This window comes from Hibiscus syriacus, unplaced genomic scaffold, assembly GCF_006381635.1.
Source record: "Hibiscus syriacus cultivar Baekdansim isolate YM2019G1 unplaced genomic scaffold, ASM638163v2 tig00002511_pilon, whole genome shotgun sequence".
Classification (NCBI taxonomy): Eukaryota; Viridiplantae; Streptophyta; class Magnoliopsida; order Malvales; family Malvaceae; genus Hibiscus; species Hibiscus syriacus.
Genome location: NW_024061932.1, coordinates 4,715,509 through 4,725,726, shown reverse-complemented (window position 1 = coordinate 4,725,726; position 10,218 = coordinate 4,715,509).

Here is a 10,218-nt window from a genome sequence, read left to right as displayed (position 1 = left end):
AAAGGTAAAGTTTATTTGTTAACCGACAATGAAGATGTTGAACGATTCATTGCTTACATTAGTGTTTCGCAAGATGATGTTACATTGTATGTTGTTGAACCTAGAAGTAGTGAAGTTGGGTCAGTAGCGGGTAGTAATAAACTAAGTTTTTCAACCCCAGTTTATGGTGCTCAAAATTTAATGGTTCCACCACAATTTCATCACCAAGCAAATTTTGTTTCACCACATTTCCAATACCAGACACAATCTCAAAACCCACAACCTTTCCCTAATTCAAATCCCAATCAACTTTCAGCACCAAATTTCGGTTTTCGTATTAACCAGTTAGATGATTATGAGCCAACAGAAAAAATTGTGAGTACTAGTCGGTATTCGAAATTTGATCTTGGTCAATACCCGGACTTTGATCTTGGTCAATACTCAGATTTTGATGATGTTTCAGAAGAAGAAACAGACTCTGTGTGTAATGATTTTGATATTGGTCAATACCCGAATTTTGATGATGAAACAGCCGCTGCCGAGGAAGGCGTTGTTGATGATAATGAGTAGGAAGTTTCGACTGTGAATGAACATGTTGAACATTCATTCTGTAATTCATATAACCCTGAAGAAGAAAAAGAAGAAGAAGAAATCCCCGAAGAAAAGTCCCCGAAGAAAATGCCACGAGAGTATAACTGGAATATGCCAGAATTACTTCAGATACCGAAATAAGAGTTGGTAAAAATAGCAGTTGATTGTTACACAAAAATTATTCGTATCAAGAAAGATGATTGTTTTGATACAAAGGAAGACTTGAAGATAGCTTTGTATACGAAATGTGTGGAAGATGTCTATCAACTAAAAGTTAACAAATCAAGCAAAGATCATTTAGAAACAAGGTGTATGATTGACAAAAATTGTACGTGGCGTATGATTGCAAAGAGGATAAAAAATTGTGAAATGTTTCAAGTTAGGAATTTTATTAATAAACATACATGTTCAAGAACCCAAGCTTTTCCTCACCATAGACAGGCAAACAAAAAGGTGTTGGGTGGTTTTCTGGCTGAGTTAATGTTTTTGAATGGCAGGGTATATCGGGGACATGAAATAATGACTGAAATGAATGCTCGGTTCAAGATTAGTATCTCATATTCTCAAGCTTGGAGAGCCAAATGTTATGCCTTGGAATTGTTGAGGGGGTCGCCAGAAGCATCGTTTGCCCAACTGCCGGCTTATTGTCACAATTTAAAGCTGAAAAATCCTAGGTCGGTAACTCATATCAAAACAGATAGAGATGGACGCTTTGAGTTACTGTTTATCGCCATTGGTGCTGCGGTTAGTAAATCAATATAATTTTGTTGACTCATTTTTGTTAGTTACATGCATTTCACATTTAAATGATTATATTTCTTGTGTATATGATTTTGTAGATTCGTTCGTTTATTACTTGCATGCGCCCAGTTATTATAGTTGACGGAGCACATTTAAAAGGTCGATACCTTGGAGTAAACTTATTAGCAGTAGCCATTGATGCTAACAATGGGATACTGCCAATAGCTTACAGGGTTGGCAAATCTGAAACCTCTGATTCATAGACATGGTTTATGGGGCATCTTAGGGATTGCATAGGTCCTATTAGCAATCTGACAATCATATCCGATAGGGCAAACTCAATTGACAACGCTGTTAGAAGGTGTTTCCCATATGCTTTTCATGGACTTTGTTGTGTTCATTTATATAGAAATCTAAAATCAAGGTCTGCTGGTATAAAAAATCACAAATGGACATACTGGAAGGCTGTAAAAGCTTATCGGGAAGTGGATTTTAATAAGCATATAAATTGTTTAAGACGTGTTTTGCCTCAGTGTGCTCAAACACTAGAAGATGTCGGGTTTTAAAGATGGTCAAGAGTACATCAACTTGGAGCAAGATATGGTTTCATGACGTCTAATAGTGCAGAATCAATCAACGCTCTAAGTCGTCATTCCCGAAAATTACCCATTACTATGTTAATGGAGTTTTTTCGAGCCTCTATTCAACAGTGGTACTACAAGAAAAGAAACCATGCATGTATTATTTCTTTAAATTCGTAACTTATCATATATTTTACTAAGTATTATTTATTTAAATTTACAGGAACATTGGAACATCGTGTTACACCATGGACTGAAAAAAAGATAACGAAACGTGTTGTGAAGTCAACGTCATAGAGTGTTGAACCATGTTCAAACACTTTTTTTTGAAGTACTGAATAATAACTTAAATGGGGTTGTCGATCTAAATGCAAAGACGTGTAGTTTTATGAAATGGCAAACATCTGGTTATCCGTGTGGGCATGTTATAAAAGTTGCTCTTCATCTAAACCAAAATGATTCAAGTGCATACGCTATGGATTGCTACACTACAGAAGTATATCGACAGACTTATGCCGAGATTATCTACCCTATTCCACATTCTTCTGAGTGGGACATACCAGATGACTTACAAACAGTTTTGCCACCAGCTATGGACAGAAGGCTACCTGGCCGACCAAAAAGTCACGATCGTATACCGTCTAAGGGTGAAGAGAAGAAGAGATCAACATGTAGTCGGTGCAAGGAAAGTGGTCATACAAGGTTGACATATGGATCACCAGTGCCATCACAATCATATTTTCCTCTACCAAAATATGGATCCTCATCAAAATCCAAAGCTCATATGGTGTCAAGAAAAAGGCAATCAAAATCGCAATCAAAATCAAAATCCCAATCTCAACCGACTTCACCTTTTGGGACTATTAACTTAGGTGATTTTTAAATGCAAACGTTGTATTATGTGTAAACTTTTAACATTTTCAGTTAGGCATGTATTAATAACTTGAGTTTGGACATTGCTATGATCTGTTCAGTTGTTATCACTTATTACCCATTCATTTGAATATCGCAACGCGAATTTGACTATTATGTGTATTTTATGTGTAAACTTTTAACATTTTCAGTTAGGCATGTATTAGTAGCTTGAGTTTGAACATTGCTATGATATGTTCAGTTTTTATCACTTATTACACATTCATTTGAATATCGCAACGCGAATTTGACTATCGCAACGAGAATTTGATTATCGCAACTCAAAAATCGCAATGCGAATTTGATTATCGCAACTCAAAAATTGCAACGTGAATTTGACTATTGCAACACGAATATGACTATCACAACGCAAAAATCGCAACGCGAATTTGTCTATCGCAACGCGAATTTGACTATCGCAACGCGAATTTGATTATCGCAACGGGTATTTGACTATCGCAACGAGAAAATCGCAATGCGAATTTTACTATCGCAACGCGAATTTGACTATCGCAATGAGAAAATCGCAAAGCGTATTAGACTATCGCAACGCGAATTGACTTTCGCGTTGCGATTTTGGCTTTCGCATTGCGATTTTGAGTTTAGCGTTGCGAAAGTGTACCTCCAACAGGTCTTTTGCCTTCAATATGATACAGATTGAAATCAACAAATCAACTTTTACATTTCAATCAATTAAACAAGCACAAATAACAATTATTTACACATCAATATTAAACAAATCAACTTTTACAAATCAATTTTTATAAATCAATTAAACAAGCAAAAAATGATAATAATTCTTATTTTCCTCATCAATTAAACAAATCAGACTTTTAAGAATCAATTAAACAATCAAAAAAAGTGTACCCCAAATAGTTGTTTATGCACCCATACATCAATTTCACGCAGCTCACTTCAGGATTAACCTGCAGAAACCAAACATTTGCTCAAATAACACTTTCTACACATCTAAAACCAACAAACAACAAATTATTATTGAATTCTAGGTACTTAACAACACTTGCATTTGACTTACAAATTGTTTATGGACACTTTCATAACGCGGATGCAGGTAGACAACGTCTCTCATATATCGCTCTAGCCATAAAATGCCGAAACCACAAGCCTACTACACCTCTATCTCTATCGGTGGGAGGTAGAAACTGTGTACTTCCTGTCGTCAAACGCTCCAAGCACATGCATACGAGAGGACCACAATCCCCTCTGGCTTCCGGCGTTTGTTGTGGCGCGGTCTCGTCTCTGATAACTGTAACATTGAACTTCTTTGGCTTCTTGTTTCCAGAATAAGTCCAATAATTAATCACATCCAAGAATTTAGCCAAATGAGAGCTCTATCCCTTAATAATATCTCTCAAATCAGACAATGATATGTAATTTATCATGCTGTTATATACTATTGTCTTTAGGGATGGGAGATGAAGCTCGACGAGAAGCCAAAGAGTACGTTCCAAAACAGGGATAAACACCTGCATCGAAATGTAATAATTCAAATCGCGCACTTATTTATGAACACCTTTAAAATATTTAAACAAATAAATACTAACCTTATCGACCTCCCACCATGCAGGATAAAGTTTAGCTTGTCCATTAGCCAACACATATGATTCCTGTCGTTGATTCTTCAAGTGAACTACGTGAAAAGACGTCGGCATAATTGTATATCGCGTATTTTTTTTTATTTTTCTTCAATTTCCTTACTATTAGAAGACGTGACACCCATGCATCAATATGTTGTTTTACAAAAAAAAGACATATATTAGTGAATTACATAAATTTAAAAAAATTTAATCAAAATGAAATATAAGAAGAAATATAAGACTTACCCCCCATCAAAATAGCCATTATCTTCAACCCCTAATAACACACCCCACCAAGACCGTTCAATCAAAAAATGCATATCATCTTTGAGTTTGTATATGTCAGCGTAAAACCCTTGGCTCCGCTCATGTAGATAAAAATCAAATGTGGTCTTAGCCCAAAGGGTATTATCCAGAATTGTTTCCGGTAGTTGTTTCCTCTCCACTTCATCTGCCAAAATGGTACTGGCCGGTAACTTATATGAAAACCAACAGTCATCCATCATGTCTGGCACGTGAGGGGGTTTCTCAATAATTTGATATATTACGCCGTGTGAATCGGGCTCTAGAATGTTGGGAGGGACCTCTTCAATGATGACAGTGGCCTCTTGAATGGTGGGAGGGGACTCTTGAGGGATGATAGGGGCCTCTTGAACGATAGGGGAGGCCTCTTGAACGATGACAGGTGAGTCGGGCTTTTTCTTACGGATTCTACGCACTATTGGGGTGAACGGAGATGTAATGGCACGTGCACGCCATCTGATGTGTGAACTCCGTCTTGCAAGAAAAACCCGACGTAGAGCATCCACCTTAGCGGGCCGCTAAAAATAAATTTATACATAAATCAGTAAATAAACAGAAATGATATTAAACAGTAAAAACAAAGACAAATATATTTCAAACTTGCACGGTATTCACCCAAGTCATTATTCTATCATTGTTCACAAAATGCATCAGATAACATTCCAGAAGTAATCACTTATATAAACATTTAAAAGGACAACATATAGGTTTAGTGCAGGTTCAATGACAACTTAAAGAGTAGTAGTTTATTATTGAAACTTAAATTTTCAACACTGTGAAGTTAGTATTTGTCTTTGTCTTTTGGTTGAAGTAATGCAATTCATTCAAGTTTCAATTTGCAGAAGAAGAATAGAATCTGAAACTTAAAATCGCAACACGAATGACTATCGCAACACGAAAATGACTATCGCAACGCGAAAATGACTATCGTAACGAGAGAATCGCAATGCGATTTTCATTTCGCATTGCGATTCTTTCATTGCGATAGTCAAATTCCCATTGCGATAGTCATTTTCGCGTTGCGATAGTCATTTTCGCGTTGCGAAAGTAAACTATTCTTCTTCTGCAAATTGAAACTTGAATGGACTGCATTACTTCAACCAAAAGACAACCAAAAACAAATACTAACTTCACAGGGTTAAAGAATAAACAGTTTAGCAGTATTGGCAGCAACCGAATGAATTTACTAAGCAATCTAAGTGAAATGATTAATCTAAGTGAAATGGTTAATCTAAGTGAAATTACGAGTAAATTTATCATCAAGTTAAATATGAAAAATATTAAACTTACCTCGTTGCGTAGAGTATGAACCTCATTCTGCAACGATACTACCATCTCACGTAGAGCGGTTACCTCACCACGTAAAGTAGACACCTCAACACACCATGCACCATTGTCATCGCGTAAAGTACCGACCTCCTCACGCAAGGCATTGACCTCATCACATAACTCCCCTAACTCATCCCGTGGAGGTGGAGAACAGGGAGATAAACGTCGTGGAATCTTTGCCGATCGCCTATCATGAGGTGATGGTGGAGAAGAGGCTCGATGATGTGACATAATAGGTGATGGCTCTCATTGTAGAGGTGTATAGTCGGGTCGATCAGGTGATGGCTCTGGGTGAGGTGATGGCTCTCGAAGTGGAGGCTGCTCATCATCCGTGCCATCAAAAAAATGCTTACTAGCTTGCCACCAATCAGTGGCAAACTCAGTTTCCGTGGGTGTCAGCCTCTGTAATGGAGTGTTGGCCTCCTAACAATATAAAAGCTCAAACAAAGTTAAACGTATACTAGTAATAACTTATTTATAAACATATGGTAGTATTTGTGTTAACTTACATTATTTATTGTCGTATACGGTAGTAAATTTTCCCATTGCTGCAAGGTCTGTTTCCTCTTCCAGGAAATAGCCCTAGGAATATCATTAGAAGTTTTTAATGCATATGTCTGAATGGCGGGAAAGGCCTCAAATATCCAAATCTACAAATAATATAATAACAAACATTAGTAATTGTTAAATAATTAATTATAATTTTGGAAACATTATATAAAAATTCTTACCTTAAAGGCCCAAATAAAGCATGACAAAGTGTATTTGGAACCATCGCCACACAAACTTTTTCGATCATCAAAGACAGACGACAACTTATTCCATGTAGCTTTCCATTGATACGAACCCCACGGAAACAGGTTTCATGCATTTAGGTCCTCTACTAATTTAATTAGATCATTAGGAATAGGTTGTCTAGCCTCTCTGCCTAAAAAGCCGGCATGCAAAAGTATTAGAAGGCATACTCGGACAACATCGACGTCATCCATCCGAGTAAAACCATCTTTCTTATTCAATAATCTCGTCAAGTCTTCCACGTGTAAATTCGGCTTCTCCATTGACAGCTCAAGAAAAACCTGGGATAACCATGATAGGAGGGTAATATGTCTAGTGTACCGACCTATATCATCGTGTCCGAAGCGTAGACCGGTGATTAAGCAAAACTCCTCCCGCCCAAAACACGTATACGCCGGTGAAAAATCAAACCATATCTCTTCATCACGATGTTGTATAGTCTCTAGTAGATCGCTAGTTATGGTTTGAAGAAACAGATGGGTCAACATAGCATCTCCACCCGGATGTTGTACTTTCAGCCATGGCCCGAAGCAAGTATCCTCAAATATTTTTCTTTGTGCAGGTGAAAGCTTCGACGCAATTATTTTGGCCAGGCTTACTTTATTTCTTAAGGTCAATTGAGCCGAATAAAAGTTCTACAAAAACAATAAACATACCAAGTTAGATATACAAAAAACTACACTGTGAAGATATACCAAGAACAATAAACATAAAGAGTAGTAGTTTATTCTTCAAACTTAAATTTGCAACACTGTGAATTTAGTATTTGTCTTTATTTTTTTGTTGAAGTAATGCAATTCATTCAAGTTTCAATTTGCAGAAGAAGAATAGTTTCTGAAACTTAAAATCGCAACACGAAAATGAAATTCGCAACACGAAAATGACTATCGCAACGCGAATTTGACTATCGCAACGCGAAACTAAAATCGCATTCTGATTCTGTCGTTGCGATTTTCATTTCGCGTTGCGATTCTCGGTTTCAAATACTAAAATTGAAACTTGAATGGATTGCATTACTTCAACCAAAAGACAAAACAAAGACAAATACTAAATTCACAGGGTTTAAAGACTAAACAGTTTAGCAGTATTGGCAGCAATCGAATGAATTTAATAAGCAATCTAAATGAAATGGTTAATCTATTATTGAAATTACCAGTAAACTTATCATCAATTTCAATATGAAAAACCTAATAATAATGCAAAAATTTCAAAATAAAAATAATTAAAAAAAACTAACCCTCGGTGGTTGATTTGGTTGATTTTCCATTTTTGACCGTGAATGATTATGAGGGTAGCTCTGAGAGATGGAGATAACGGATTTCGCCGGAGATGGGGACGGATTTCATCGGAGATGGGGACGGATGTTACCTTAGAGTGTGAGAGATGGAGATAAGACTGAGTTGTGATTAAGGGTTTTAGGTTATGAGTTACGATAATAATGGCGCTTTGAAAATCGCATTGCGATAGTCAGCATCGCGTTGCGATAGTCAGCATCGCGTTGCGATAGTCAGAATCGCGTTGCGATAGTCATAATCGCATTGCGATTTACATATTCGCATTGCGATAGTCAGAAAATCGCAAAGCGAATTTGGAAAATCGCAATGCGATAGTCAGAATCGCGTTGCGAATCTGGAAACTGATTTGCGATACTGGAGATCGCGTTGCGAATTATCGATCGCATTGCGATTTAGTTGGTCATTTTGGCAAATCCAAAAAAAGTTGGTTAAAATCGTATATTATAAGGCATTTTTGGTCACTGAGGTTATTTTCTCTTTCATTTATATATTTGTTTCTAACATAAACTGAAATATAATAAAGTTCATATGATATTATGATTATTATTAAAATCCTTAGTTGAATATTAATATGGGTATGAACAATAATAATATGTAAGACTAACATGTCATTGATAGACGACAATGAATTGCCATTGACATAGAGATGTCAGAATCGATGCATGAAAATGTTGTCAGAGAACAACATATTGGATTGACCAACTATGAGTATATGTCTTAGATTATGAATATAGTAGATCTTTTTAGGAGGACCCCATGACCATAGATCAAACTTGTCCAATTTTTATAGTGCGATGCGCCGACAGGGCCCCCTGTCCTTGTTACTGGTGCCATAGATACTGAGATAACACAACAACTTGAGGTTTATCTTTAATGATATGCATTTTCATGTCATGGTAGAACAATACTCGAATGCTCTTTTCACATGGATCACCCCAGAATATGATTAATCCGGTATGGGCTACATGAGCCCCCAATAGTTTACCGGATAAATTGATAATTCAGGCTTATGGACCCAAACATGGGTGATCTATCCATGCCCAAGATGAAACTTGGGTAAAACTAAGTGGAGGTTTGAGCCGACTGATGTTGAAGAATCAGCGAACGAGTTGTGGTTAGGGGTGAAATGCCACTCGAATTATGTGGTGGTTATAACATTGCTCATGGTGATGACTATATGTATGATACTCAAACTTGAGATCATTACTATTTCAACATATATTGTTATATGATTTGATACAGTTAAACATGTTTTATAACCAGTTTCACCATAAAGACTGTTATTGAACATATCTCGATATATGTAGTGGGACGCGAATGATTAAGATAGGATTTGTCATTTCTATATAATAGGAAATATATCACAGTATACTCTAGATATCAAGAAATAATAGTTAGGTTGTACAAGTGTGACTATTCCAAGAGTTGTGTCTATTCTAGATATAAAGGAAAAAAGGATGTAATACATAAAAGAAATTAGTCACAAATATGATACGTCGAATCATGATTTCTTGTAACTTAGGTAACAATTATATATTGTTAGATGTCACTCATTATTTGTAATAATTACTACTAATGTTACATGGACCTACATGGTCACACCCTATGGTTGAAATGAACAAATATTAAATTGTATAATGCAATTAGTGTTAATATATGTATATTTGATATACATATAATTTAATTATCCCGAATAAAATAAGTAGACATTAAAGGAATATAATTCTGATTACAACTCTTTTAATGAATAATTAATTTTGAATAATTAAAGAAGATTAAATTTTAAATTAATTAAAGTAAGATTTTAATTAATTTAGAATTTAAAAAACCTAAAGTTAGGGTAACTCGTATAAATAAAGACAAGTAAGGGTCTAGCAAACGTTCTTCTTGATCTTTTAGCCTATTTTCCCAAAACAACTTTTGAGGAAAAGTAAAAAAATATATATTTGCTCTCAATCGGGTGAACCAAGTAGAGGTTGACACGTTTTCGTGGAGGCTTGCGACTCAAATCGTTCATCATCAATATTATCGTTGCTGCAATCTTGTTGTTTTTCAAGGAACCCAATGTAAGTAATCGTATCCCTTTCCTTTTGT